This window comes from Egretta garzetta, unplaced genomic scaffold (assembly GCF_000687185.1).
Source record: "Egretta garzetta isolate BGI_Z169 unplaced genomic scaffold, ASM68718v1 scaffold371, whole genome shotgun sequence".
Taxonomy (NCBI): domain Eukaryota; kingdom Metazoa; phylum Chordata; class Aves; order Pelecaniformes; family Ardeidae; genus Egretta; species Egretta garzetta.
The window spans coordinates 1,015,514-1,026,706 of record NW_009258616.1 but is presented as its reverse complement, the minus strand read 5'-3'; positions in this window follow the sequence as shown (position 1 = coordinate 1,026,706).

Here is an 11,193-nt window from a genome sequence, read left to right as displayed (position 1 = left end):
GTGGAGGCCCCATCCCTGGAAGCATTCAAGGCCAGGTTGGACGGGGCTCTGAGCAACCTGATCTAGTTAGCGGTGTCCCTGCTCACTGCAGGGGGGTTGGACTAGATGACCTCTAGGGGTCCCTTCCAACCCAAACGATTCTATGATTCTATGATTCTATGATTGAGTGCACATTCAGCAAGTTTGTGGATGACACCAAGCTGAGTGGTGCGGTTGAGGGACCTGAGGGATGGGATGCCATCCAGAGGAGCTTGACAGGCTTGAGGAGTGGGCCTGTGCAAACCCCACGATGTTCAACAAGACTAAATGCAAGGTCCTGCACCTCGGTCAGGGCAACCCCCAGCACCAATACAGGCTCCGGAATGAATGAATTGAGACCTGCCCTGTGGAGGACTTGGAGATACTGGTGGTTGAAAAGCTGGACATGAGATGGCAGTGTGTTCTTGCAGCCCAGAAAGCCAACTGTATCCTGGGCTGCATACAAAGAAACGTGACCAGCAGGTCAAGGAGGGTGATTCTCCCCCTCTGCTCTGCCCTCATGAGGCCCCACCTGGAGCACTGCATCCAGCTCTAGGGTCCCCAGTAGAAGAAAGACACGGACCTGTTTGAGCGGGTCCAGAGGAAGGCCACAAAAATGGTCGGAGGGCTGTTGTAGCTGATAGATTTGAGATTTTTCCTTGTTCAGTGTACAGATTGTATTTGTGCTGAAGGATAAATAAGAGAACTTAAAGTGCCTGGAGGGAAACATATAAAGAAAAACTGCATAATTTAAAACCAGCACTTTAAACCAAATAACCATCTGGATTAGAAGCTGAGAGTGACAATTACTCTGCCAAAGAACTTGTCTTAAAGTCATTAGAATTTGTATAAAAGTGGGTGTGTTATCCAAAGGGTCTTTTTCCGTTTGTTCCTTTTAATTAGATGCTTTCGTATAAAGGATACATATCTTTCTAATGACTACAGGGATTAAATTCCTTAATGTTTCTCCCTAAGTACCTGAACAGCACAGTAAAAATACTGGCACAGTAATATGCAGCTGAAGCATGCACTGAGCAGCATGTAAACCTCTCTTAGGGTTACCTTCAGTGTCAGAATAAAACCCATACTCTCTATAAAGTATGTGCATTATGTGAAGCTGAGAATGTTTGCAGCCACTGATTGTTTTGGGATTTATAATGGGACTGGCTTGACTATGGAATTTTCTGGGATAATCCTATTATGGTGTTTTGTAGCAGTGGAATCACTACCTGGCTGGATATGCACATGCAATTCCGAAGTTAAAGAACAGCTTTCTTTTTCTTCTTCTTCTTCTTCTTCTTCTTTTTTTTTTTTTTTTTTTAATGTTTTAATGGATGATCAATACCAGTAATGTTTGCCAGTAACGTGGGTATGCTGGTAAATATATTTTTACTTCAATGCACTTGCATCCAGCTTTTCTAGAAATAAGTAAAGCAGTTGTTTTCCAAATAGCTCATTGCCATTGTATACAATACCTGAGAAACTGTCATGTTGCAAAACTCAATGTGTTGGAGTCAAGTTACTTTAGCAAACTGTTTAGTAACTTGTGTTTAAAGTCAAAAACTGTTCATGTGTCTTACTGGGTTCATGAGGGTTAGAACAAGTTTGAATGAATTTAGTACAATGTAGCAAAGGTTAGAACAAATTTATTAATGCTTCAGCAGATGCCGTATGGAATGGTGTTTACGGAATGTCTTCCATTTAGTACTGCTTAACAGCAGCAGCATCTAGTATAACATGGATATTAACTGCAAGAGTGAGTCAACGAAACTTGATGAACAGTGGACTGTTGTATGGAGATACCAAGCCTGGTGAAGAATCTATTTCCCAATGTATCCACTCCACCTAAAGAATCTGGTAAGGAGAATGAGCTAGGGAATGGAATAAACAGGACCAAGAGAAACTAAAATAGAAAATTTAACTAGAAAAAATGAGCTCTTGATAACAGAGCTCACAATTTTAGAAAAAGCGTAGCTTTTATTGAAGTCCAAACTCTGTGAAACCAAATTCTGGCTTAGCTGACATATTTATGAATAAAAGATGGCAGTAAATCTATTTGCTGGGTGTTAATGAGGAACTTGGTATTTGCACATAGCAGAATTCATATTAATAGGTATTTTATGAGTTCATATGGTTTGTTTTAAACCAGACTTATATTAAGACTGTATGGATGAGGTTTTCAACCATTGAAATGAAGATATAGAGAATATAAGGCATGATAAAATCTTTTCAAAAGGAAACCTACTGTATGCATTGGCTTTAAACAGAAAATGTAGGGAAGCACCTGTTTTTACCACCTCCATTTAAAATTGACCAGTATATTTCAGGAACCCAAAACGCTGTTAGAAACACTCAGAAAAATACACAAATTTTCCTTTGTACATAGATAGACAAACAGGGTGCGAGACAGAAACATGGAACTGAAGACTGTCTAATAATCCAGAGTATATCAGTGAGGTTGGGTAGTTGATGATACACTGGTGAAGACCAAAGACAAGAATGTGGTTTTTTCTGTGCTTGAAGGAACAAAGCAGGAAGGGATGCATAGGTCGCAAAGGGGTGCCTGTGAAACTTTGGGGAACCAGTGAGATTGAATGAAAAATTACGAAGATGTGCATATTACAGCAAAAATAATCAGATACATCAATATGATGCTTTTTATTCAGAGACTGTGAAGTGTTTTTCTAGTTCTATTAGTTGTTCTACAGGTAGGAAGTTTCTTGCTTTCACCTTTCTGTAGAAGAATACACAGTGGTAAAGGCTACTGGAAGACTGCTGTTGAAAATGTGTACTACAAAGAAACTAATTTTATGAGTGATTATAGCAAAATCAGAAACAGAATTAATGTCTGACTCCCAGCCCTGATTCCAGGGCTCCAAGAAATTACTAGTGTGCTCCCAGGAAATACTTACCCCCCAAAATTATGTAGAAATAAAATGCAGACTTATAAGAGGGTTTTTTTAAGTAAGGCCACTTGCTAAAACCACCTATAAATTAGCATAACACAGTCCCACTTGGCTAATGATATTTTCTGTTCAATAATCCTGATATTATTCCAAATTCGACCAATGTTTTGTGTCATGCCTTGTTCAGATCCCATTTCTTATTGTACTTTATGTTATGTTAAGACAGAAGTAATCACTTCTGTCATCTTAGTTGGTTAAATTCACACCAGAAGTGTTGTATTTGAGTATGTCTGTAACTTTTGGTTTCCACTAGCTATTTATTGGGGCTTTTTTTGGTGGCATCAGAGTCATATGGAAGAACAAGGGAATGGCTGTTTCTGTGTTTCTTGCATTGTCTTGGGTCATTGTCTTGGGTACAGCAGTTTATAGCAAGAGGTGTATAGATATGTAGGCGGTACCTGGATTCACGGTGTGGTTTAGGCCCGAGTGAGAACTTAAGGGTTTTTAAATACCTCTTGCTTAAATTGATAAATTCTAGATTTGGTTTAAGTGTCTCCTAGCTTAGGCTAAAGCTTAATGGACTATCTCATTTCAGGTGCTTTTAAAATCAAGTTGCTATGATAATTTTTAGTTTTCTTGCATCCCTGTACTGTATTTATACTTAGTTGTAGTACCAAAACAGACATAAATAGATCTAGTGGTTAGCTGCTGCTAAAAGGGGCATCATCACTCCTTTTCATGTTGGCGTTAGTGGTCTTCTGACCCAGGAATTAAGTGGTTTAGAAAGCTAAACTAACATGAATAGTAGTGTGGTGGTTTAGTGTTCTGCCAGTTTAGTGCATTGAATTGATTCTTCTCAGGATCAGATCAATGGTAACTGGCACACATTAAGTGGTTGGAGCTTGCTGCTGAGTGCAGGACTGCTCCTTTTGGCAATATTTAGCCAATACATTGTCTTAGAGAAGCTGTCAAACTACATCCTTAGACAATTCATTTTCCTAGTTTCATCAGCATACAGCTGCTACCTCATGCTCACCAAGTAACAACCACCATCATGATTCCTACGCTGACCCATCAGAGGCTTCAGGTGCTTAGCACAGGGCTGTATTTACATTTACACACATTAGTTTAGCCATGCCATCCCCTAAAAAGGATCTTTGTATCTCCTGGCTAGTCCAGAGATGACTTGGGTACTGAATTAGCAATATTGTTGCTCTCTCCTCTGCTGCCCCTTTGTGGCATGCATCTAACCACCACTTTATTTTACCAAGGCTGAACTACATTTTTGTTAACACACTTTAAAGAACTAGGAGAGCTTGATTCCACTCTTCCCTTAGGTTAGTTTCCAGAGGAGTAAGGCAAGGTGTTTCTGAGCAGCCATGGAAGCTGCTTCAGATTCAAGATTGTTACAGAGAAGACTGGGTCACATGAGAGAGAGAAAACCTTACAGATTACATTTTTGTCACTTCATAGGCAACCCTGAACGCTGACTGATCTGCTTTCATCATTGCTACACCAGAGCTATGGGACTTCTTTATCTGGAGAGGGTAAGCCTGCATCTGTACCTTTTTTTAATTTTTTTTTTTAATTTTTTTTTTTTGCTGTTGCAGCACTGGCTGCCTGGGCAGGAAGAGCTTTCCAGCATGACAGTTGGCAAAGCCACAACGTGACAGAGTACCACAGATGCTTCCTGCTGCTACCATTTAGATTTCCTTTTGAGTATCACTTGGGTGGCTGATGCACACAGGAAGATGAAGGGGGTACCAGTAGTTTCAGACTCTCAGAAGCTTTATGATTAAGTACACTGTTCTGTTTGTGTGCCTGCGTCAAGTATAAAAGCTGCTAACGTAAATGAGACAGCTAGACACTGGTCTGATTCAAAGAGTAGGTGGTGTAGTTACATCTTGTCAAATGCTGCTTATGAAACGATAAAAAAATAACCAGTGGGCCCTATTCTGCTGATGAGGCATGCAAGTACAATGGGTCATTTTGAGGGTAGAAAGTGCAAACAGCAAATATCTTCCCCACTCCACACCTTCTTTTGTTAAACTCCCTTTCCTCTCCTGCAGGAGGCCTGCACACATGCCTAGCTGGATGTGTGTCAGCTTGCTTTAAACTTCTTGCAGGGGCTCTAATATTATGAAATTTTATGCTGATCTCAACGTAATGACTGGTTTTGTTTCAGAGGCTGACAACTTCCGAATGGCTGAACATTGTACATGAACATCCCGTGCACAGTGGCAAGAAGCAGAAGGTGGCATCTGCTTAACATCACAAGATGGAGCAGGGAAGAATGCTCCTAATTTTCTTCATAAAACAACTTTGTTAGAACACTGCTCAGGCTCCCTGTAGCATTCTGTTGCATCTCAAAACATTACTTGTTTTTATCATTTTGCATTCTTCTAATCGCAAGGCGATTGGACACACTATATGGACACACTATACCCAGAACCTCCATCACAATCCAGCTGGGATTCTGCAGGGTGTTTTACAGGGGCAGTTAACATGCAGGTACTATGGAGACTGGTCCCAGTTGTGGGGAGGTCATCAGGGCCTCATAGCAGACAAGATACACAGCACATCAGTATCACTGTAATCCCTGGGCACTACAGAAAAGAAAACAGAAGTCAAAATTTCCCTTTTAAAGTTAGAAGAGATATCTGGGTACCACAGCTTTTGCAGCTGCAGTAGCAGGAATCGCATGGGAAGCGTGCTCTGATGGCTTCACAGCTAACCCAGGCAGCTTGCCTTCAGTATGCTCTGAGGCTGCAACCCAACAAGTATTTTCACACCACACAATCTCTCTGATGGAGACAAAATATTAAATGCATGCTAAAATGATCACAAAGCAGCCTGTTAGACATGATAGCACCTAACTGTTCACTGCTCGCATTTTTTTTTTTTTTGCACTGATTTTTACTTAGAAATTGTTTGCTGGCTCCTTTCACTCTAGTTTAAGAGAATTCATCCTTAACTAGACTTCTGTTTTGAAGAACACAGCCTGCTGTTAGTAGAAACAGCTTGTTCTTGCGCCCATAGAACAGACAGGGTGTGCTTTGAATGCCTCACTTGTTGTCATACAAGGATCCTACCTGCTTGCTAGAGGAGCTGTCTTCAAGATCAATCCTGCTGCAAGGAAGTTTTCCTGCCATAGTACTGAATATGATCGTGAAACTTATGTCTTCATCAAAAGCATACGAACGCTTGCAGATTGGCACATTTTACTGTAACACACCACTTAATTAGGTTAGCCACATTGAATTTTGGCATTTTAAATAAAAAGCACTAGATTAAGTTTCTTACATCAGTTTACTTAGAACATTTGTTATTCTAGTCTTGTTACACTCCCTCCAACCTATCATCACCTACGTGAAATCATACAGTGATCCACAGTGGTTGTCAAATTTTGATATTCAGATTCACAGCACAGATCATAGCAGGTTTTCCAAACCAAAGCAAGAAGATGACTGAAGCAACATACTTAAGCAAAAGTATGAACTGATAGAGGACAGTTTGTAGCACTCCTGGCATTAGTGCCTCGAGCTGGAGGAGCCTGCTTTAACATACATGCTTTTCAACCTGTATATTGATTCTTTTTGCTCCTCTCATTCCTGCCCTGTTATCCTGCTTTGCTTCCCTTGAAGCTTTCAGCAACCTCCTCGCTGCTCGTGCTTTTCTTCCCACTCTCCCCTTTCAACTCCCACTTAACTCCCTTCATCCACAGCGCTGTAGCTGTTGCTTCCTCTGCTCTGGATACTGGGGCACCAGGAGCCACAGAGGGGAGCACGTTTCGGCTTCAGTTTTGCTGTCCAGAGAACAGCCCATGCAGCCGACAGCATCCAACAGGCATCAGCCTGCAGCAGCAGTTTACCCAGGAGCGGTTCCGGTGCGGTTCACCACGCTGCCGCAGAAGCTGTTGAAAGGGCAGAACTGAGGGGACACTGCAGGGAGAGAGGAGCGGGGCAGAGGAGGTAACCTCAGCCAGCGTTCACGGCCTACGATCCCGCTGTGTGAAAGGCTCGGTCGCAACCCAGTCGCATCCCCCTGCAAACCAGCCAGAGCGATTTGCTCAGAACAGGTACAATTTGCAGAGAATTTTGCTGAACAACAAACAAGGCTGACCATGTAGATATTTAATGGGCTGCAACTTGTCCATGCTTTCCACGGGGATAGCAAAGGAGATCTCCAGCACCAGGAGATCCTCCTTGACAAGTGTCAAAGCTTGTTCAAAAGCTTGGAAGTGGTAGAGTATCAGAAGCAACAAGCATTAAAAGAAAAATAACACTTCCTCCTCGAATTCCACTCTTTGAAATGGCTAAGCCCTTGTATTTCATAACATTAGTCCTCCCCCCACCCTGCCCCCAGCAAACCTCTTGAGCTGTGTAATTTTATTAGGGTGGTTAGGGGTTAAATGTATTTCTCCATGAAGTTTCCTCAAAGGCCTGATTTCTAAGCTACCGTACAACCATCAAGCCTTGCAAGACTGAAACAAAGCAAGAAAGCCACAGGAGCATTTGTCTTGTATTTGGCAATATCCCAAACATAGTCAGTTTGGAAATAACTGTCTACGGCTAAACTGTTGAACTTGGATTGTTTCTAAGAGCGACATTTCAAGCTGGGTTTACGATAGCATGCAGGAGCATGTTTCAGCATTTCGGGCTTTTTGGCAATGATTATCAGAGATCAAGCACAACTTCGGAAGACGAACACTGAGGGGTCTATTGGCTGTGCTGATTGCCCTCGGGGACGGTAATGAAGCAAGCTGATGTGAAGTAGTAATCTCAAGTGGTATTTTAGCAGCTCACACTCCTCATCCAGTGATCAAAAAGCCTGTAGCACTTCTTCGTGCAAACACATAAAATGCTGATCGTGTTGATCGGTATGAAGCTGACACACGATCACTGAGTTGATATTCAGACTTGGACTGTTTGCGGCCCTTTTGAAAAAGAATGAAGCCAGTGAGATTTAAAGCTGCAATAATTGTCTTCAGGTACTGACATGCCTGCGGAATGGCTGGGGACCCCTGCTATCCCACGCTCTTTCAAAATGGTAGTTCAGAATACTTTTAACCTCCTGCTGTAGAATTTAGTTCATCTTTTATTGAAACTTTAATACCTTTGAAATGAAACATGCTGCAATATACTGGCCCTACAGAAGAAAATTCAAATTACTTCTGCACCTTTAAGGTAGAGAGCCAGAATGCAGCATGTTAAGATTTAGTGGTGTAGGCACCCCACCACATCTTATTTTAAATCTGTTTTAGTTTCAAAAGCAATGTGTTATTTATAACAAAAAAAGGCTATGACAACTGTTTTGCAGAAACCCAGCTATTTTTTCCATAGCTAGAATGTCAAATTTCTATTTGAATCATCTCACATTAACATTTGGTTGGTCAGCCAGCTAGTTTTACTATATAGCTTATACGTGGAATATTTGACAGAAGCTTTTCCCTATTACATCCTTTTTAAGACCAGAATGGCAGTTTTGTAATGTCAGGCTTCCTACATTAGCATTTAAAGTTTTATATGCAATTATCTGAGAATCACTAAAAAGAGTCTTCAAATCTAATATAACAGTTCTCCAAGCACAATGAAGTCTTTCTGTAACTCAAGGCAAAAGAGGGAGCATTGGTATGTAACAGCAGAACTGATTTTGCATTTAATTTAATTTCACTGATACTTTACTCAGTTAGACAAAAGCCCATAACACCACCACTCTATGAACTAAGGTATGGAGAAAAGTCAGCTTCTCAATCCCATTTAAATTATAGGCTTCTATGATTGAAAATATATTTATTCTTGATCAGTTAGAACAATAACATAGATTTTGTTAACTTTATATGCCTGCAAGAGAATTTTCTTTTTCAGAAACTGATCTTAAACACATAAAGCCCAAAAAAACCCACAGTAGCTTTTGAGAAAGAGGAGCAGGTTCTTGCAAGAGAGTCCTAAGTAGAGAGCAGGGCAGTGAAACCACACAAATCTGAAAATAAGTCAGCTTTTCGTTTTCCTTAGAAATAGCTGCAATTTTTATTCTTTATACACCTGAAAGGTTTGAAAGAGACAAATAACAGAGTGAGAAATCCTCTTCTTCCTTGAGGAGCAGCTGACTTCCACAGGCCTGTGGCAGAGCTTTCTGGAGATCATGTTAAAATCTGTGGGCTTTCCTATGATTTACAGACTGCTACTCTGAAGTGACTAAGCATGTAGTACAAAATACAAATATTAGAAGGCATAAGCAAAATTTAACAGATACCTATAGAAGACAGTTTAAAAATAGGATCACAGGATAATTCAGGTTGGAAGGGGCCTCGGGAAGCCATCTAATGCAAACTCCTGCCCAAAGCAGTAGAACTTCATGAAGTTTCATTCAGATTATTTCATGAAGCATCATTCCTTTAATGCCTGCAAAGACAAAAAGGCTGTGAATTTTCTTCACTAAAGAATTATTTGCTGCTGAAGAGTCTCCCATCTCCACAAAAGATTAACTGAATAAGCTGTTATTTTGAACATTTGAACACTGATTTAACCCAGCATCCCTCTTCACAGCTCAGAATATCTTCCCAGACAGCTGTCTGCAGAACTGCATTGTGCTGTGATGGGATAAGCCCAGGAAGGAGGGGACGGGGCAGGTTCAGCACTGAACAGTAACAACTAAGCTCTGCGTTATTTCTCCCGCAGGTTGCTCTCCTAACATGAGATGAGAAAAGCTCAAGTTATTAAAATTCACTGGAAGTAAAAAAAAAAAAAAAAATAAAAAAATCAAAACCAAACACCAAGGTATCTCGAGCTTCCTTCAAGGAGCTTTTAATTCATGACCAGTAACTTCATTCCTGACCATCTCTGAAATTTAAAAATATCACCACTGAAGACTTCAAGATTAGTTGTTATCTTAGGTTCAGGTCACTAGAAAACCTCTCTAAAAACTGTAAAACATTTAAGTAACATAATATGCACCAAGCTTCACATTACTTACGTTTAGCCATAGCACAAACTTCCAACCTTTTAATTCTTTTTATTCCATTTTCAACTTGTAAGATGGTATGAGAAAGAGCTGCTAGAAGAAGAGAAAAATGCATGCTTCTATTTACTTAAGGGTGCTTCTACAGAGGAATGGGAACTGCAAGTTTTCTTCGATGCGTATATGCTATCCCTTTTCTTCTGTACCTAATGGCCCCACCTTTCCAAAAAAAGATCAAAGCCACTGGCAACGTTTTAGACAACCCGAGTCCCTCTCTTGTAAGAAGTCCTTTGGGATACCCAAAAGGCCATCAAACATAGGATATCATCTTGCATGCAGTAACTAAAGCCTGAAAGTTGTAACATTTTAGATAAGAAACAAGCAAGGTAGAGTTGCTTATGCTTAATCATGTCATTTTGGGAGTACTTTTTAAATGATAGCATCTTTCAGTGCTGTCCTCTAAAGCAATTCATAGGAGAGCTCTTTTGACAAGATGTGTGGAAAGAACTAGCTTTGAAAAATATGTATTTTTAAGATAGAGGGATAGCTTTTTTGCCCCATTAGAAAAACAACAGTATGAGTCTCATTTCAAAGTTTCGAAGCCCAAAAAAGCAATCACCAGAATTCTTAGCTGGTTACTCAGCACATCAGGACCCCAGAAGGCCCATTGTGTCTTTACAGAAGACAGCTAAAGCTGATGCTATTAATTTTTGACTTTCCTATTCAGTCATCATTCAAAAATGTTTCCTACAGCAGAAGTGATACAAGCTCTGCTATCACAGTAAGCGTTACAACAAGCAAATATCAGCAAGCCCTTCGGTCAGGTAAAAGAAAGACAAGTGTCAGTTCCTTTCTTGCTTTAACTCAGGTTTGATTGCTCCAGTGATTGATTTCTTTGTTGAATTCCATCTATGTGTACAAATAATATCCATGAGGCTAATGGGGAAACCCTGTAGAATTACACCTCCTGCTCAAGAGTTTCAGGGTCAGCTACAACAGGTTGCTCAGGGCTGTGTCTAGTTCGGTTTTGAGCGTCTCCAAGGACGGAGACTCCATAAACTCTCTGGGCAGCCTGGTCCAGCATTTGATCACCAGAACAATGAAAAAAAAAAAGTGATTTCTTGTGTTCAGGCAGAATTTCACATGTTGTAACTTGTGCCCATTGCATCTTATCCTGTCAGTGGGCACCACTGAGAGAAGTCTGTGGCTCCCTCCTTTGATTCCACCCATCACACATGCACGATTGTGGCAAATGAGACCACTACACAGCTGAAGAGCTTAATGCTTGTTTTGGGGGTTGGGTGGTGGG